Source organism: Paroedura picta, chromosome 1, assembly GCF_049243985.1.
Source record: "Paroedura picta isolate Pp20150507F chromosome 1, Ppicta_v3.0, whole genome shotgun sequence".
NCBI classification, from domain to species: Eukaryota; Metazoa; Chordata; class Lepidosauria; order Squamata; family Gekkonidae; genus Paroedura; species Paroedura picta.
In genome coordinates, this window is record NC_135369.1 from 52,015,396 (window position 1) to 52,035,309 (window position 19,914).

A 19,914-nucleotide genomic window follows, 5' to 3' on the forward strand; every position below is an offset into this window, starting at 1 on the left:
TCTGTCCCTCTTTTGCTTACTTGGAAGATATTATTGTTTTTCATGGCACAGTCCCAAGATACTCAAGCAGGACAGTAAAATTATTCACTGATTTCACTGTGCTCTTCCAACCAGTCAGTCATTTTTTAAGCTTTCTGTGCTCAGCCATGTCTCCCTGCTGCCACCATGCCATCACCTCCGCTTCCCAACTAAATTCTCACTAGGGTTTCTTCTCTTCAACCCCCATATCCCACCCCATTCATTGCTGGGCAGGATCTGGAGGGGGAGAGGAGAAGAAACTGAGGCCAAACTCAACAAAACTCCTGCTGTGTAATAACGGTCCTTTTCCACCCACAGATGGCCAGGGCAGAAGAATGGGAGCTTTATAAGAGAGACAGCATGCTGGTCCTTGGCACCCTGTCTGCCCTGCCCTCTGCAGGAGTTTTTCATCACCACAGTGCAGGAGAGCTCTGCTGTGAGCCAGCTCATGTAGATCAGAAAGTGCTGAATCAAATAAATAAAAACACTTGAGGACGTGTCTACCCAAAAACTGAGAATGTTAATATGACGGATCACTTGGGGAAAATGTATCAGCACTGCCAAAGCTTATGTCAACACAGTTTTCTACCAGGGGCAGCTAGTGAGCCAAAATGGATGGAGAGAGAGAGACAGATCAAGAAATGTTGGGCTCCAAAGACAGTAATTTTGGGCTCACAGTCTCACACAACTATGCATGCATCCTTCTTCTTTGGCCTTCATGCTGGGGGCCACAGTTCTATATAACTTACAATAAAGCCTCTGTATCTAACCATTCACCAAGCCAAGTACCACCCATTCATTCATTCATTCATTCATTCAATCAATCATTCATTCATTCATTCATTCATTCATTCATTCATTCATTCATTCATATTTGTATACTGCCCTCCCCGAAGACTCAGGGCGGTTTACACAGAACTGAAAAAATTATACAGGAAACATTACATAACTATAACATTGAGTCTGCCATGAAAACGTTAGAGAGTGTCACCCCAAGGGTCAGACATGACCTGGTTCTTGCACAGGGGATACCTTTGCCTTTCCCTTTAACCGTATAACACTAACAATAATAATACAAACAGGTCCAGGAATCTTGGTGGGTATCTGGGAGGGAGGGGGGAGAGGGAGAGGGGGGCAGGGGCCCTGTTGATGCTGTTGACTGTCAAATGCCTGGCCTCAGTCAAATGCCTGGTGGAAAAGCTCCCTTTTGCAGGCCTTGCAGAACTGCTTTAGTTCCGTCAGGGCCCTGATCTCTTCTGGGAGCTCATTCCACCAAGTGGGGGCCAGGACAGAGAAGGCTCTGGCCCTCGTCTAGGCCAGGCGGACTTCTTTAGGGCCAGGGACTATTAGCCGGTTGGTGGCGGTGAAGCATTGAACTCTTTTGGGGGCATAGACAGGGAGGCGGTCCCTCAGGTACACTGGGCCCTGTCCGCGTATGGCCTTGAAGGTAATTACCAGAACCCTTAGCCTGATCTGGAATTCAACTGGCAACCATTGCAGTTCATGGAGGATGGCCCGGATATGGGATTTCCATGGTGTTGCTGTGAGGATCCTGGCCGCTGAATTCTGGACCAGCCGCAGTTTCCGGGTCAAGGCTAAGGGCAGGCATGTGTAGAGCGAGTTACAGAAATCCAGTCTGGAGGTGACCCGTGGATCACTGTGGCTAGGTGTTCCGGTGCCAGGTAGGGCGCTAGTAGCTTGGCGGAGATGGTAAAATGCCAGCCGAGCTACCTTTGTGACCTGGGCCTCCATCGTGATGAAAGCATCCTCAGGTTCCTAGTGGAGTGAGCCCACGGTAAGTGTTCGGCAATGCCCTACCCCTGCTCCCAGACAGGTAGCTAAATATTGGGGGGGGGGGGGTTAAGCAACTTGTATATTCCCATTAGTTGATGATGGATTACATTCTGCTTAACTGGTCCCATGTTTAGTGTCTCATACACGCACAGCCAACCCTTCACAGTCTTTCTCACAGGATCCTCACTCTTAGACTCATAATGGTGTCTTAACTGCACATGCCACCACTGCTTCTGCAACTTGCTGGGACTCCAGAACTTGCAAACAGACTAGACTATCAGGTGACAAATGAACATCCTCAAGCTGCATTTATTACCAGTCTTTCCTGTCTCCTTGGCACTGGTATGAGTGATATTTCCTAAGAACAAATCCCTGTGGGGACACACACATCTTGTATGTGCTCACTCAAATCATCCATAGCAAACTGGTTAACAGTAGACTCACATAATAAAGGAAGCTTTGACTCTAGAAAGCTAAGAAAATCTTGTTGATCTCTAAGAGGCTGCTGGATTACAATATTTTATCTTCCACTTTTCCCTTTGTGGCTCAAGTTGGCCTACAACAGGGGTAGTCAAACTGCGGCCCTCCAGATGTCCATGGACTACAATTCCCAGGAGCCCCTGCCAGTGTTCGCTGGCAGGCGCTCCTGGGAATTGTAGTCCATGGACATCTGGAGGGCCGCAGTTTGACTACCCCCGGCCTACAATTTCAAGATTTAAAACATATAAAATATAATAATATCTCAGTAATCCACCTTGAAAAGAGATTTCCTGTAATTTTGTTGTTGTTGTTGTTGTTGTTGTTGTTAAGTGCGAAGTCATGTCCGACCCATTGCGACCCCGTGGACAATGATCCTCCAGGCCTTCCTGTCCTCTACCATTCCCCGGAGTCCATTTAAGTTTGCACCTACTGCTTCACTGACTCCATCCAACCACCTTGTTCTCTGTCGTCCCCTTCTTCTTTTGCCCTCGATCGCTCCCAGCATTAGGCTCTTCTCCAGGGAGTCCTTCCTTCTCATGAGGTGGCCAAAGTATTTGAGTTTTATCTTCAGGATATGGCCTTCTAAGGAGCAGGCAGGGCTGATCTCCTCTAGGACTGACCAGTTTGTTCGCCATGCATTCCAAGGGTCTCGCAAGAGTCTTCTCCAGCACCAGAGTTCAAAAGCCTCAATTCTTTGACGCTCGGCCTTCCTTATGGTCCAACTTTCACAGCCATACATTGCAGCTGGGAATACCATAGCCCTGACTAAATGCACTTTTGTTGGCAGGGTGATGTCTTTGCTTTTTAGGATGCTATCCAGATTTGCCATAGCTTTCCTCCCCAGGAGCAAGCGTCTTTTAATTTATTTGCTGCAGTCCCCATCTGCAGTGATCTTGGAACCCAGGAAAATAAAATCTGTCACTACCTCCATTTCTTCCCAATCTAATAGCCCGGAACTGAGAGGGCCGAATGCCATCATCTTCGTTTTCTTGATGTTGAATTTCAAGCCAACTTTTGCACTCTCCTCCTTCACCCGCATCAACAGGCTCTTTAGTTCCTCTTCGCTTTCTGACATTAGAGTGGTATCATCTGCATATCTGAGGTTATTGATATTTCTCCCTGCAATCTTGATCCCAATTTGTGACTCCGCCTTTCTCATGATGTGCTCCGCATACAAGTTAAATAGGCAAGGCGACAGTATACAGCCTTGCCAAACTCCTTTCTCAATTTTGAACCAATCAGTGATTCCATGCCCGGTTCTCACTGTTGCTTCTTGACTTGCATATAGGTTTCTCAAGAGACAAATAAGATTCTAGACCATGCTAGTTCACATTGTTCTATTGTCACATTTGTCTTAATATTTTGCTTCTTGACCTGCATATAGGTTTCTCAAGAGACAAATAAGATGCTCTGGTATTCCCATCTCTTTAAGGTCCTGTAATTTAAACTGCATTAAAATCCTTCACAAACAAAAAGCCCTACTAAAAAAGAGCAAACTTGGTGTAGTGGTTAAGAGAGGCAGTTTCTAATCTGTAGAGCTGTGTTTGATTCTCCACTCTTCCACATGCAGCCAGCTGGGTGACCTTGGCCTAGTCACAGGTCTGTTAGGTCTATTCTCACAGAGCCGTTTCTCTCAGAGCTCTCTCATCCTCACTTAGGTACCTGTTGTTAGGAGACGAAGAGAGGTGATTGTAAGCTGCTGTGAGTCTCCTTCAGGAAGTGAAAAGCGGGTTATAAAAACCAGCTCTACTTTCACGTGAAAATTGGTATAAAATGTTTTATAACTAAAGTTATTAGTATGATGTCAAAATAAACTGATGTTAAATGCTGGAAATGTCAAGATGCCATTGGATCTTTCTTTCACATGTGGTGGAACTGTAAACAGATTAAGAAATCTGGGATAAAAGTTCATGATAAATTGTAAACAGTGTTTAAATGTAAATTTGTGCTGGGTCCAAAGAAAAAGATGTTAAGCATTATACCCACAGGTATACCAAAACAGGGCACTGGATTCTTCTTTCATGCAACAGCAGCAGCAAGACCCATCATTGCCTCCTGCTGGAAGTAACAGCAGGCTCCTCGTATGGACTCATGGTGTACAAAATGCAGAGAGCCAGGGGTAATGGCTAAATTGACAGACATCACAAACCACCGGAGAACTTTCAGAAGCATGGGGATGAATATTTGAAATACTTGTAAGCTTTCTTTATTTCTGTAACATTCCTGATTATTGCTAAAATTAAAAAAATATTTTAAACCCCCCAACTCTTCTTCTTAAAGACAATCTCCGCTCTCCTCAAGGAGCCCATTCCACCACACAGAAGGTAGCCCTAGCAGTCAACAACCCCCTTTCCCTCCTTGCCACACAGAGAAGTCCAATGAAACAAAACATGGCCCTATTTAGGGGAAGCAATATGGCTTGTATTTCGTACTTATATACAGTATAATCTGGAAAAGGGGAACTGTCAATTTCCTCGTTAAACTGAAGCCTGCAGTTCCTTCCTTTCTGGGGCAATTGTGGCCATTGCTTGACCTCTTCATAAAAAATGTGACATCTAGTCCATGCGTGAAATAACTGGGTGTAATAACAACAAATCCTATGATTGATATTGTATGAAGAACCACTTTTTGCCTAGAGCTGCCAGCGTGTTTCACTGAATTCCAAATCTGAGTACAGTTTTTAAAAATGTAATAGCTTTACCATAGTGGCATTTTCTTCTCCCCAAATAAGAGAGCTACTCAAAAATGTATCCCACAGAAAATACCAAATGAAATCATTTAATGGAACAAAATGTTTCTACTCTGACATTTTGTTCCAGTGTCTTCAATCAAAGCTAAACATTGTGGTTCATTATGTCATTTTCACTTTTCTTTCTATTAGCACAGTGGTAAAACTAGCAGCTTTTACAGTAGGCCATAGACACTGACTCTGGATTGTTCCGGTATAATTCTTGCCAGCAGGCCTCCTGCTCTGGAAACTACATCGCCCATGATACATTAACTAGTCTTCCAGCAGTTTCTGGCATCTGTGACGAGCTTCTATGGTGCCACAGAAATCTCACCAAAATTAAAGTTCAAAGAGTAAATGGGAATGCTTTGCCTAAATACAACCTGTCAATTGTAAGTAAATGTCTGAGATACACTCAACCTTTTGACTAGACATCTGCCTGAAACTATTTACTGGAAAAGTACAGGATTCAACCAGGGACCATATATATACAAACCATCTGCTCCATAATTGAACTGTGGCCTCTTGCCTAATTGGCCTCTACATGACAGCTTAAAATGGCAACCCAGGCATTATTTTATTGTAGCATAGTTTTAACTTCAGTACAATTGTAATTATGATGTGCCAGGAACACACTGGATGTTTGTTTTTATGCCTAGTTATGTGTCTCCTGTGACACAACCAGGGGCTGCTCCATTCTAAGGAATTCCTTTAGATCCTCAAACTCAGCCTGCAGGGTTATGTCCTCTCTTTTCTTAAGGGTCAAGAGTAGACAAATCAAAATGAATGTAACCATTGTCTGAGGTATTTTTCACCAGCAGCAGAGAGGCAACCCTGAACAAAAACAAAGTAATTATTCTGTACTACGGGATCTAGGTCTTATTTTAGGTCCCCAAACACAGATATGATAAAACTCTTCAATATTTCTTTAAATATACTAGGACACATATAGAGTACAACTATAGCAGTATTTAAAGGTTAGGAAATGCAGAGAATAGCTAGGTACTGGATAAGACACTCTCCCCAACAGAGTCAGTTAGGTAGACAAAACCCACATTACTGACCCTCTCCATGTGATTGCTATACTCGAACACATACCAAAGCATATGTAGAGTAGCAGCATAAGATAATGGCTCCCACACAGCTGTGTGTGTTTCTGAAAAGGGGAAAAGGCACATTGACGGAAGAGCATAGAGAGATAAATCTGCATAACAAAGACATAGCAAAGCAAATGGCCTTTTGGGTTTGAAATCATGGTTCCTCTTTCACCAGGGAAATCAAACATTACTGCATATAGTACACTTAATAAGAATCAACACAAAAAGAAGACACTTTTTGTCACAGACTGTTTTATATCAATAAAGTCAGAAATAATCTGAACAGCATCTCTATAAATTCCAACTAAAAATGTCAACTGAATGGGAAATACATGTGGCCCCCAAAAAGTCGGGGTGAAGGATCCTCTTGACCGGTCAGCTATTTGATCATCACTACTAAGCAAATGAAATCATTTGGCATGCCTTTGGCCCCGTGTGAGTACTGTCAGTGTTATAAAATGCCCTTCAACATTCCAGTTCTGCCCCACTAATATTGATCTTTGATGAGCAGATATCAACACAAGAGAACCAAATAAAGCATCTGCTATATACACATGCACCTAACTAGATCCATATGCACTCTTTATTGATACCCAGTGGGAAACTTGTTTTCACATCATGTCATTATACTAAATGAAATCTCCAAATATCACAGAGGCTGCTCATGGAAGTTGGAAGAACATCCTTGATGAGTGAAACACTGGGGCTGGAGCCTGTAGAGGCCTCCCTGTTTGGGCCATCATGGACGTTCCAGAGAAACACAGAGCTTTTCCCCTGTGCTCCAGCCATCAACAGCTTTTATAAAAGCATAAGAAGAATTAAGCTAGATCAGACCAGTGGTCTGTCTAGTCCAGCAGCCTATCTCACACAACAATAGGGAATAGAGGTCAAGGTCTTCCCCTCATGTTGCCTCCTAGCACTGGTATTCAAAGGAATTACTGCCACTAAATGTGAAAGATGGGCAGTCTTTACATAATGTAAAAGGATTTTATATTATGGATCAATAACTGGTTGGCAAATCGTACCCAGAGGGTACTTGTTAATGATACCAACTCTATGGTTCCAACTCTATTATTCTATGATTCTGTGACTTTCAATTAATAAGTGAGGCATGTTGTCCTTAAGAAAGAGTTTTGTGAGTATAGAGGATTGTGATGGCAAAGTTTAACCCAAATTTGGGGGGAGGACACATCTATGAAGTGTCTTCTGATTAAGCCCTAAGCCAAATCTGCGGAAGTGATAGACATCATGTCCACACACAACCTGGTAAGTTCAGAAATAGGTTATGGGAGATAAGAGAAAACACATTTGGTTTGGGTTTAAAATTAAGCCCTTGTTCCAGTTATATTTGTTATGCCGGAGTCCATTATGTGATACTGTTTTGCGTTATCCAAAGCTGTGGCAAAGCACATCAAAATGCACTTTGAAGAGCAATGTAACTTCATATCCAAAACAAATACTGGCCTAGGGTAGAGAGTAGTACACAAGGAGCAAGTATTTTGAATTAGAGGTTCTGCAGGGAGTTGGACTCTTCAAAGATCCAATTAGCTGTCAAATTATCTCTCACACAATGTATACAAATATTCCTAACCAAACTTCACTGGAAAATGGATTCTCAATGCTTCTATTTACCTAATAGTTGACATAAGGATAACAACACACATACAAATTTAAAATAAAAACATGTGGGGATTTTTTTCCAAAACAAATTTGAAACAGATGTGCTCTTTAATAAGATTTCTTCACCTAACATTTTTTCTTCTACAATGTTCTTCTCTGTGTCTATCTAACTCTCTCTCTTCTGCTCCAAACTATAGAGGTGTAGTGCAAGAATTGTCAGGTATTGCACCATTATAGGAATGAGGCAACTTTGAACTTATTGATGGAAATGAATAACTTAATTCAGTCCTGCATTTATCACTGGTAAGGCTTATTATCAAGGCCAATTCCAGGTGTTTGTTGAGGGCTGGGCAGACAGTTCCAGGGGCGTATTCATGCCCTCCTTTCCGTCTTGAAACCTTCCTGCTCTCCACCTGCCTGTGCCTCTTCCATCTGCCATTGCCAATAAGAATGCCACCACTGTGCACCACATGCATGCCCTTCATCAATGACTCTGGGCAGTATAAACAGGGGGCTGAAGAGGCGTGTGGTTGGAGCCCCACCTCAAGGTATGATGATTTCAGCCCTGGGTGTTCTCTTTCACACACGTGCTTATATAATGACATTCTGGCTTTTAGTACTCACTAGCAAGAGATCCAAATTCTCTAGCCTCAGTTTTGTTTGTTTGTTTTTTAAGTTATCCTCGTTGTTGGTCTTCTTGACTGGTCATAAATATTTCCATCAATTCCTGCATCTTAATAACAATCCTAAAAGCAGACAATGGCATTTATCATATCTGGAGATGTTCTCAGTCATTAAAATTTAATAACATGTGGGGCACAATTTCATTATCTCTGAGGGCAAGGAACTGAGCATTTGATTTCAGATATCAAACACTATCATTCAAACATAATTGGGCTGCAACCTGAGTTCTCAACTTTCCTCCTGCCATGACCCTTTAATACAGCTCCTCATGTTGTGGTGGTTCTTTCCAGATTAATTTTTAAACATTTAATATGCATTCTTAGCATTGAAAAATACTATTCAAAACAGTCTGTAGAGGTTGTCTTCTGCTGTGAGACTAAATCTAGTCTGTGAAACTAAATCTACTCAGTCCCTGTTCAGGATTCTTTGTGATTTCTATATCTTTACTGAACAAGTTGCTCGATTGATTTTTATACTACCTGGAGGTTGGCAACCCTACCCACGGCAATGCCCAGCTTTTATCCATTTCTTTCTTTAATTCTGTGCTATCTCCTGTTCACCTCAGAAGCACATGTTTTCATCTACTCAGGGAACTGGGGGAAACTATGCAGCATGAGTCTGTCTCCATTAATGACATAGTATATTATGTTGCTGGCACCAGATCACTGTAGGGTTGCTAGACCTCCCAGTGGAGGCGGGGGTCCCTGCTGTCAGGCCACACTGCCCCACCACTAATCAGCTGGCTGGCAGGGTGAACTTACCCCCCAAAATGGGGAGATTCAGCTGATGTGCCTGCATCACTGCTCAACTGACCCAGAAGTGACATCATCAAATCAGGGTGACACCTTGAGATTTGGACAAAAACTCTATAGTAGAAGTCAAATCTACTATAGAGTTTTTGCCTAAATAACAGAGCATCACCCCAACATCCCCAATGTGATGATGTCACTTAAACAATGATGTAAACATATTGCTGCATGTCTGCTGGGCCTCCCTCCTGCCCCTGAGAAGTCCCCCTCCACCCCCCGCCAGGTAACAGGAAGTACCTGACAACTAGGTTTGTGCACTTCGGCCACTGAAGCGGCTGTTTGAGCCCAAAGCAGGGGAGGGGCAGCCTGCACAGCGCTGGCAGCTTCAGGCTTGAATGGTCACTTCAGCGGCCAAAGCACACAACCCTAGATAACTACTAGCACAAATATCTTGGGTACTAGCTCTTGAATTGTTCAGGGTCCTTACCAATCCGGAAAGACCCAAAATTGTAAAAGTATTTTTGGACACGTCTTTAGTGCTGGAGAAAAACTCTAAAAACCTAGAGAATTTCTCCGGCTGAACTGGGGGACATGACACTCCATGATCCTGACATTATGTCATCTGTATCCCTTAAAGCCAGCACTTAAGTCTTTATTAGATTTTGCAGAGGCCACATATGTGTGACCATTTTCTGACAGTTGTTATGACACCACCAACATACCAGCAGCAGCAGTTAAGAATATTTATACAGCCACAGAAGTTTTTAACAGAGGCAATGGCTATTGTGACACATTGGAAAGCAGTTCCAGAAATAAGAGCTCACATAAGGGACCATAGAGGACAACATTGCCAGGAAGAAACAGATACGTTTTCTAATGTCATGTATTTGTACTCAGGGCCAAACAATAGCAAAACGTTCCATGAGATTCCTCTGGCATGGCTTTTTTAAAAAGTGGAGATATGGGTGGCAAATCCACAAACTGTACAGACAAGCGGAAGGGGAGGCACATGACCAGGAGACTTCAGAGACCTTGCTCTGGCACAGTCAAACATATTTTCCAACACTGCACTCCTGCCCGCTGACTAGGCTACAGACAAAACCACAACTGAAGGATTGCCTTATAAACTGACAAGCATCGTTCTGGAAGGAAAATGAAAGCTGCAACCCCTCCCCCAAAATGATTTATTGTGCTTGGCAGCCTGGGGGGAAATAAATAGTCAAGTGGGAGGGGATCATAGAATCATAGAGTCGGAAGATACATCCAAGGTCATCTAGTCCAACCCCTGCAGAATGCAAGAAATTCACATCTACCTGCCAACCCAAAGTAATCCAAATTGCATGCCCAGAAGATGGCCCCTGGGCATGCAAGAAAGGGCCACAAGAGCCAAGCATGGGCACAGTCCCTTCTGCCCAGCCACTTGCAATTCACAGAATCAGCATTTCTGTGAGGGGGCTATATAGCCTCTGCTTAAAAACTTCCAAGGAAGGAGAACACATCACCTCCCAAAGTAGCCTTTTCCACATTTCTGTGTGATGATATAACATTAGGGAACTCCTTTTCACACCCCCAAATCTTCCCCCTCCACTGCCAGACTGCTTCCACCTGGCAACCCTAGGGCCCATTCCGCACAAGGATCAATGTGGCAAATTGCTTACAGAAAGAAATAACGGACTTTAAAATACTGGAATTCGGTGTAACGCATACCTGCCTTTGTAGTGGAATCCAGTTGCGTTTCAATTGTTTCCCACAGGTTTCGGGTCCCACAGGTTTCCGCTAGAAAGGAAGCAATTTTTCTCGTGCTTTGACCCGCCCCTGGCCATCAATCAAATGAGCAGCCAATGGGCGGTTGTTACCATGCTCCGGAAAAGCCCCTTTCCCTTTAAGAACAGGAGTTTTAAAAAAAGAAAAACACACGTTGCAACAAATATGCCTTGATTCCTTGCTTCCTCCTAATGTAGAGACCCATCTAGCTGGCAGCTGGCGTGTGAGCTGCCGTTTCATAGTTGCCACGCTCCTCCGAGTGGAAAAAAAAATCCCCGCCCCCATGCACGGGCGTGATTTTCGGCCGAAAATAAAGGGAACTTGCAAACGGGGCTGTGTTGTGCTTAGTGACTTGAGGGGAGCTTTAAAGCAGTTCTGTGGAGGGACTGCAGCCGGAGAAGCCTCGCTGGGTGAATGAAGGCTTGCCGGCTCGTTGCTCTCCGCAAAGAAAAAAAATGGCGATCGCTTCGCCGGATGTTCAGAGGAGAGAGCCAGAGGGAGGGACTTTGCTGAAACCGCAACAATGGTAACGCACAGAATGTTTTTGAAACTGTTGCAGATTGTTTGCAAGAGTGTAGCGCTTTCTAGAGGGTGAATCCACTTTTTGGGATTTCCTTGGAAGCGCTACAACGAAGCGCTTTTCGCGGGTCTGTTTCAGGAATGTGGCAGATTGTGTGGGACGTCGTGCATAACTGCAAATTAGTAGCGTTTACAATTTGCCACACTCCTGCTACATTTAACTTGTGCAAAATGGGCCTAGGTATATGCCACTGTGCAAAGAGCACCAATGTTTGAGCCAGAGATATGGATTACTCACATGAGTGCACGTAAATATTTAGGGGTCTGGTGTAACCAGAGATTAATTTGGTCAGTGCAAGCTGCTCATGTTAAAAGATTGGCTACAGCAGCATCAAATACTAGCTGTTGTTTCTTTTATTAATCTGGGGCTCAGTATCATCCAGCTACCATCAAACGGCTTAATGCCAAGGTGACCATGCAAAGTTTATATGGGGCTGGTATCTGGATTGACAAAATAGGGGAGCCCTTTGCTTCAGTTATTCTTAAATGTCTGTGGAATTCTGAATTGGGCAGTAATAGCAGTCTTGTAGGTGCAAAAGTTTACACATCCACGACAGATTTTCGCAGCTGTTCAAATGGGTTATAGCATTTCCTATATTTTAGTAATCTGTTTGAAGCTAATAAGTTAGGAAGCAGCATGATGTAGAGAGAGACTTGCCTAGAAGGAACACAAATTTGCAGAATAATGTCATCCTCCCATATCGGTTCTGCACGGAAGCGCAAAACTCAGTCGGAAGCCATGCGTTTGCAAGCTTCCTGGTGGGAGACGCCTCCTGCATTTACCGGCTGCCTTGTCTCAGCAAAGGAAAACGATGTGAACTTCTCCCTCACTCCTCAGCTTGTCAATCACTGCAAACCACCAATCCTTGCACAGCTGCTGTATCGGGGACTCAAACTTCCTCCCCCCCCCTGAGCCCCAAAATGTATTTTTTAAGTGAACTTCCATGTTACTATTGAGAAACGCCACAACAATGAAACATTACCTCCCCTTTCATGGATTCTTTGTGTCATGGTCTCTATTTAAGTTCAGTAGATTTCTTATAGACTGGCCATGGTGACTGGACCCTGATGAGTGATTGTGTGTTCAAGGACTACAGAACCTAGTTAAAAACAAAGAGTACAGACGCCTAGCTGATCGGAAGAGGGCTGCTTCATCATGCACACACACTGCTTTCCCTCTTCATAACCTACCACTAGAAAACGCATATGGATATGTGTTTTGGCTGCCTGATCCCAAAATGACCATGCACAGTAAGGAGAACATTTTATTTTTACATGGGAAACATAGCTTTGCAGTCTCACAGCAACACAGACCACACAAATGTTTTTAAAAATGACTATCAAGAAATGGGACGGAGGAGGCAAGGGTGGGCAAAACACTGCCGAGACTGTCATGCATTTCTCCCTCCACACAGGCTTGCCCCTGTTTGCTCCCCAGATCGCTGCGTGGCAAGAAGTGGCAAATTGACTTTTGGCGATTTCCCTCATTGCAGAGCAAATTTGACTAAGACTCGCACCAGCCACTAGAAGTCATGTGGAAGTAGCACTAAACCTGAGAACAATGCATATTTCTTTTTTTGAGAAAGTGACTACCTTGCTGGATCAGAGGGATGCCGTGGACATAGTTTATCTGGATTTCAGTAAAGCTTTTGATAAGGTTCAACATGATATTCTTGTTCAGAAGTTGGTAAAATGCGGTATGGATCCTAATTCTGTCAGGTGGATCAATAACTGGTTGACAAATCAGAGGGTACTTGTTAATGGTTCAGCATCTTCTTGGAAAAGAGTGACAAGCGGAGTACCCCAAGGATCTGTCCTGCAGCCTGTGTTGTTCAACATATTCATAAATGATTTGGGTGAGGGATTAGAGGGGATACTTATTAAATTTGGAGATGATACTAAACTGGGAGGGGTAGCAAACACAACTGAAAACAGCAACAAAATGCAGAATGATCTTGATAGGCTCGAGAAGTGGGCTAAACTGAATAAAATGAAGTTCAGTAGGGACAAATGTAAAGTTCTGCATTTAGGTAGGAAAAAACAAATACACCAATATAAGATGGGGGAGACTTGTCTTGGCAGTAGCATGTGCAAAAAGGATCTAGGAGTCTTAGTAGACCATACATTGAACATGAGTCAGCAGTGTGACTCAGTGGCTAAAAAGGCAAATGGGATTTTGGGCTGTATCAAACAGAGTATCGTGTCCAGATCACGGGAGGTGATGGTACCTCTTTACTCTGCTCTGGTTCGCCCTCACTTGGAGTACTGTGTTCAGTTTTGGGCACCCCAATTGAAGAGGGATGTTGACAAACTGGAACGTGTCCAGAGGAGGGCAACAAAGATGGTGAGGGGTTTGGAGACCAAGACATATGAAGAAAGGCTGGGGGAGCTTGGTCTGTTTAGCCTAGAGAGGAGACGACTGAGAGGGGATCTGATAACCATCTTCAAGTATTTAAAAGGGTGCCATATAGAGGATGGAGCAGTATTGTTCTCTCTTGCCCCAGAGGGACAGACCAGAACAAATGGGATGAAATTAATTCAAAAGAAATTCCATTTCAACATCCGGAAGAAGTTCCTGACAGTTAGTGTGGTTTCTCAGTGGAACAGGCTTCCTCGGGAGGTGGTAGATTCTCCATCTTTGGAAATTTTTAAACAGAGGCTAGATAGCCATCTGATGGAGGGGCTGATTCTGTGAAGGCAAAGGGGTGGCAGGTTACAGTAGATGAGCGATTGGAATATGAGTGTCCTGCATAGTGCAGGGGGTTGGACTAGATGACCCATGAGATCCCTTCCAATTCTATTATTCTATGACTAGAGGCAAAGCTCGTTGTATCCAGGAATACAATGTGCACTAGAGCTTGGCAGTGGGAAGAGGAAGGGGAGGAGTTGTCCAGTCTGTAAGGGCATGGGGTTGAATGTGTGTTGTGTGGGACTTTGTGGTGGCGTGGTGACAAATGAGGGCATGGGTGTGGAGATATGGGTGTCAAGAACCTGTGATGTGGAATGTTCATTGAGTATGGGAGAGGACTGATCTTTGGGAATTGCGGCATAGTGGTTACAGATGCGCTTTCCAGAGCCATAACTTCAGATATGAGAAGGTGAAATCAGACTGGAGACGCTTCTTAGGGGGAAATTACATGGCAACCAATTCCTCCCAGTTCTGCATTCAACATCATTTCCCTTCTTGTCCCCCTGCCCTAATACACATGGGGTAGTCACAGTACACAGGTGTCAACCCTGCTTCTTCTGTCTCCATTTTTTTTACTGTTGATAAAATGTTATATGGCCAAATGCTTCTTTCACGGCTGCTCCTTAGAAGAGGAAGAGCTGTATATTTGTACCCTGCTGTTTACTACCCAAAGGAGTCTCAAAGTGGTTTACAAACACCTTTTCCCTTCATCTCTCCACAATAGACAACCTGTGAGGGATGTGGGGCTGTGAAAGGTCTGAGAGAACTGGGAATGGGTCGCAGTGACCCAGCAGGATTCAGGTGTCTCAAAGCAGTTTCCAATTGTTTTCCCTTCCTCTCCCCATAGCAGAGTCTCAGTGAGGGTGGTGGGTTAGAGAGCCTCACTTGGAAGATGGCAACCCTAAGAGGAGGTCCTTCTGTGCACAGCAGTCTTGACCTTAGTCAGGTTTATGCACACCTAGGTAGTGTGGAATTCCAGAAGATGAATCTACACCAACATGGCAACCTTACCTTCTCTCTGCAATGTTTTCTTGACCTAAAATATGTCAGGGGTGCTAGGTAGCTGTGGGGGCATTACACACGTCTGAGGCACCACTTTCAGAATTCAAGGAATGTGATCAGCCCAGGGACTGCCATCCTCCAGGTGGGGCCTGGAATTGCTGCTCATCTCCAGACTATACAGACCAGCTCTGCAGGCAAAAATGGCTACTTTGGAGGGGTGACTGTGTAGCATTGCATCCCCCTGAGGTTTAGGGAAGCCAGCCTCCAGGTGGGGTCCGAGAATCCCCTGGAAGTACAGCTCATATCTAGGTAGTTAGGCTGAAGGGAAAGCTCTCCCCCCCCTCTCATGCACCCCTTCAAAAAGAATACACATGGTCCCACAATCCACTTGGTTGTTTGGCTGGTGATGGCTACCCTTCTGAAGCCTGAGACCTACTGCTGGCAACTGCAGTCCCTGTTGTTGTCTGCAAGGCCAAGTCGTTGCCTAATAAAGGTGGATCACCTAGTTTTCCCCAAAGTCTCACTGTCTACTTTCCTGTAAAGCTAACTACACTTGACATTCTGGGCCACTTATGTCTTTGTGTTCATAGGAGTTTTTATTTACCAGGCCAAGCTTAGAAAAAGTCACTTTAGTTCCCATGTCTCTCCAGCCATTTACTTGTTCACTATTTACAGTTTCAGGCTGCAAATATTCTTTATTTAGATCTTCCTGAACTTTCCAGACTCGCAGGATTGATATTGGTCTGTCTGTCTCTCTGCACCTTAAAATACAAACAGTTGCTGGTAAGGGCTGGCCAAAGCCCATTGCCCAGGAGGGACACATCCGCACCACTCCACCCCAACCACAGTCTGTGAGCCTCTACCATCCTCTCTAGATTGCTGCTCATCTCTAGATTTTAAAGATCAGCTCTGCAGGCAAAAATTGCTACTTTGGAGGCCGGACTCTGAGGCATTGTATGATTTTAAGGCCCTCCTCCAAACCTCCCGGAATATCTCCAACCCAGGGTTGGGCCTGGACAGCTCCTGGAATTACAGCTCATCTGCAGAGTATAAAGATCAGCTGCCCAGGCAGAAAGGGCTCCTATGGAGTTTGGACACGGTTGAGGAGAAGAAACATTTAAGGCCTCCCACGCAGGTTGTTGTGGAGTTGAGTCACTTGAGGTCTACTGCACAGGGTTGTTGTGCAGATGAAACAGGAGGCAAAAGATCCCCTGCAACACCTTCCAGTTTCACCTGCACAACAACCCTGTGTGGTAGGTCTCAAATCTGCAGAGAGTTGCTTGGCTGTTTCTTCCCTCCAGCAACATGGCCATCCACAGCAGTATTTTAAGTGAAAAGGAGCTTTTCTGTGGCCTCCCTGTCAGCCGACTGTTTGGCAGAAGGGGACATTCCCACCCCTCAAAAGGAATGCCCACTCCCATGCCCTCAGACTCCTCTGCGTTGCTGTCAGAAATGCCTTCCTCCCCTTAGTCAGGGCCTGTCAGAGGCTCCTTCCCAACAGGCCTGAAAGGAAGGGGAGGGAGCGCACTCACCAGCCTCCAGCCAGCTCTGTCAGGGTTCTGAGGCAATTTGCAGTTGGACATGACAGTTAGGACAGCCTTGGGGCAAAAAGGGCTGGGGCAGCCTGTCTTCTCATCCCCTTGGCAGCCCTACTGACCTCCTCTCCCTTTGGTGGTCAGGAGCAGACTGGCAGCAATGTCTCCAGATTGACCCTGCACCTGGTGAGGGCCCAATCGGATTGGCCCCTTGGCCCCTGGCTGCACGTGCCTCTGGATTGGCCCCTCTGCTTGTCAGTCCGGGGCCAAGGGCCAATTGTTGGCCCACCCCATCCCGAACTGAGCCTATCCCCACACCCCTTAGCCTTTTATTTATACTGCAGAACACAGTTTACAGATTCTATGTTTCTATGATTCTATGATGAGCCTCTTGTGGCGCAGAGTGGTAAGGCAGCCGTCTGACAGCTTTGCCCATAAGGCTGGGAGTTCAATCCCAGCAGCCGGCTCAAGGTTGACTCAGCCTTCCATCCTTCCGAGGTCGGTAAAATGAGTACCCAGCTTGCTGGGGGGTAAACGGTAATGACTGGGGAAGGCACTGGCAAACCACCCCGTATTGAGTCTGCCAAGAAAACGCTAGAGGGCGTCACCCCAAGGGTCAGACATGACTCGGTGCTTGCACAGGGGATACCTTTACCTTTACCTTTATGATTCTATGATTCTGTGATTCTATGATTCTATGAGAGGCTGTCCTGGGAGCCATTCCCTTGTGTGGAATTGGTCCCAGTGAACACTTGCAAGCTTGTGAAGGGCAAATTAACTAACTGATCCACTTAATATCATAAGTTTTCTTATCAAACCATCACATTTGTAGACCCAGGTGGTTGGGAAAGGTTCCCGTGTGGTGAGAAAGGTTCACGTTTCTACTAAATCAAAACCTTGTGAGACAAAACGTTGGCTTTTCTGATGCTATATTTTCTTGCTCCAAATTGTGACCTCTATTATAACTCCCTTCAGTGGAAGGTGATAGCTGAAATCCAATCCAGCGATAAACCAGAAGATCTGTTTGCACAAGCAAAAAAGGAGCTGCTCAGAAAATAAGCATTGGTGCCATACAACTGTCAATTATCCAGCAGGGTTAACATCTGCTAAGTGGTTAGGCTAGCACAGGACTGCAAAAGAGGATTTCAGCCAAAACTACGTGGACCCTCAACATGGTTTTAGAAAGTCCATTGTTGGATATTAACCAGAAACCCTCTAAGGAAATATATTTGCAAGCTCCAGATTTGTTGCACTGGCAGGACTGCATTTGGATCCCAAGGAATGCACATTACAAATGATTAATGATTAATTTGACTTCGGCCTCAAGAAAAGCCACAAGACATAGTCATAAGTATGGTACCCTGGGAGGAGGGAGAGAAAGAATGACCAGCCACTGCTGCTGAGTGTGCCGTGGGAGGGAGGGAGGAGATCTGATGCAATGACCTGATGTTGTGAGGCAAGGGATTCCTGGATATCATGAATGTGTACAACCACTGACTAACCAGCAGTGTGAGCCACAGCTATCCGTCTATTACATTTCCAAGGAGCTTGGGGCAGCAGACATGGTTGTCTCTGTCCCATTTCACCTTGTGAGAGAGGTTAGTCAAACAGACTGATTGGCCCAAGATCACCCAAACAAGTCTCATGGCCAAGTGGAAACCATAATGAGGGTTTCCCACATCTTCAACTGAGACTCTAACATCCCACTACTGACCACATCAGCCATTAGCCAGCATGTATTTGATCCAGCAGCCTCCTCTCCACAGTGCCATGATGCATACTGTCAAGGTGTTACCCTTCCCTCCATATCACTGCTCATCATAAGTGAATAATTGCTATCATCTGCTCCACTGTGCTATAGAATCATAGAACTCTAGAATTGAAGTGGCTATACAGGCCATCTGTCCAAATCCCTGCTCAATACAGGATCGACCTAAAGCGTCCATAATAAGTATCTGTCCAGCCGCTGCTTGAAGACTGTCAAGTGAGGGGGAGCTCAACGCCTCCTTACACAGCCAATTCTACTGCTGAACTACTCTGACCATGAAAAAAAATCCCTGATATCTAGCCGGTACCATTCTACACGTAGTTTAAACCCATTACTGTGGGTCTGTCTTCTAATGCCAAAAGGAACGACTCCCTGCTCTCCTCCAAGTGACAACCTTTCAAATACATAAAACTGCAATCATGTCCCCTCTCTACCTCCTCTTCTCCAGGCTGAACATTCCCAAGTCTCCCAGCCTTTCTTCATGTCCCCTGGATCATCCTTGTTGCTCTTCTCTGCACCCTCTCAATTTTGTCCACATCCTTTGTGAAGTGAGGTCTCCCAAATTGCACACAGTATTACATCTGCACTGAAGTCATGTCTACATTATTTCCCAAATGTGCCTGTACCGAATGTACCGAAATCTATGGATTAGAGCCATACTTGCACTAAACAGATTTTTCTGCAAACGTGAGGGTTGAGGGCAGCCCAAGTTCCATGATGGGCCCAGCAACAACCTGGAAGATGCAGTGGAACTGGTGACAGTGTTGCAACCTGGGGGCTGCACTGGGACTGGCAGTGGTATGGCCTAGTAGTAGTGGTTCCGCAGCTCAGCCCAGGATCCGCATTGGTCTCAGGGGTAACCAACTCAGGCTGTGATGCCTGGCAAGAAAGGGGGGATGATGGGATTCCTCCTCTAAGTTGTGCAAACCCACCACCCCAAATCAGTGCCCCCCTCCTGCCAAGCCAGCAAGCCCAGCACCCACCTGTTGGAATGTTGGTGGGAAGAGCAGCAAGGATGGTGGGTGGATGGAGTACCAATATAGGCATTGTACTCTGCTTATGCTGCTTCCCCTCCCAAACCACGCTCTCCCAAGCCTCCACCCAAAAATCTCTGGGAATTTTCAAACTTAGAACTGGCAACCCTAAAGGAAACTGACCTCTGTAGTTAGGAGATCCATTGTGATTCCAACAGAATCCCGAGCAGGAGAGAACCTGGCAACCCTAGAAGGAGAGAAAGAAGAAGGAAAAGAGGTGAGGCTATGGGGACTTCCAGGAAAGGGAAAGAGGGAGTGGGGGGGGGAGGGAGGATGAGATGCCTCTCACAAGTCCTTGTGGGTTCCCACTTCGGATTGCATTCCAACGATAATAAAGGTAAGGAGGATTCATTAGTCTTAGGGCTAGGACCCT

At 45.2% G+C, this 19,914-nt stretch overlaps 1 long non-coding RNA gene across 2 annotated transcripts in view; it reads right to left on the minus strand.

The window, feature by feature from the left end:
• Positions 1 to 19,739, minus strand: part of LOC143837757 (uncharacterized) — a 235,497-nt gene extending 215,758 nt beyond the window's left edge. The window contains exon 1 of one of the 2 annotated variants that reach the window (XR_013231079.1): positions 19,665 to 19,739. This is a non-coding gene — a long non-coding RNA (uncharacterized LOC143837757). The remainder of the gene's footprint in view (positions 1 to 19,664) is intronic. The other variant, XR_013231077.1, reaches the window with a different exon arrangement.
• Positions 19,740 to 19,914: the final 175 nt, after the last annotated feature.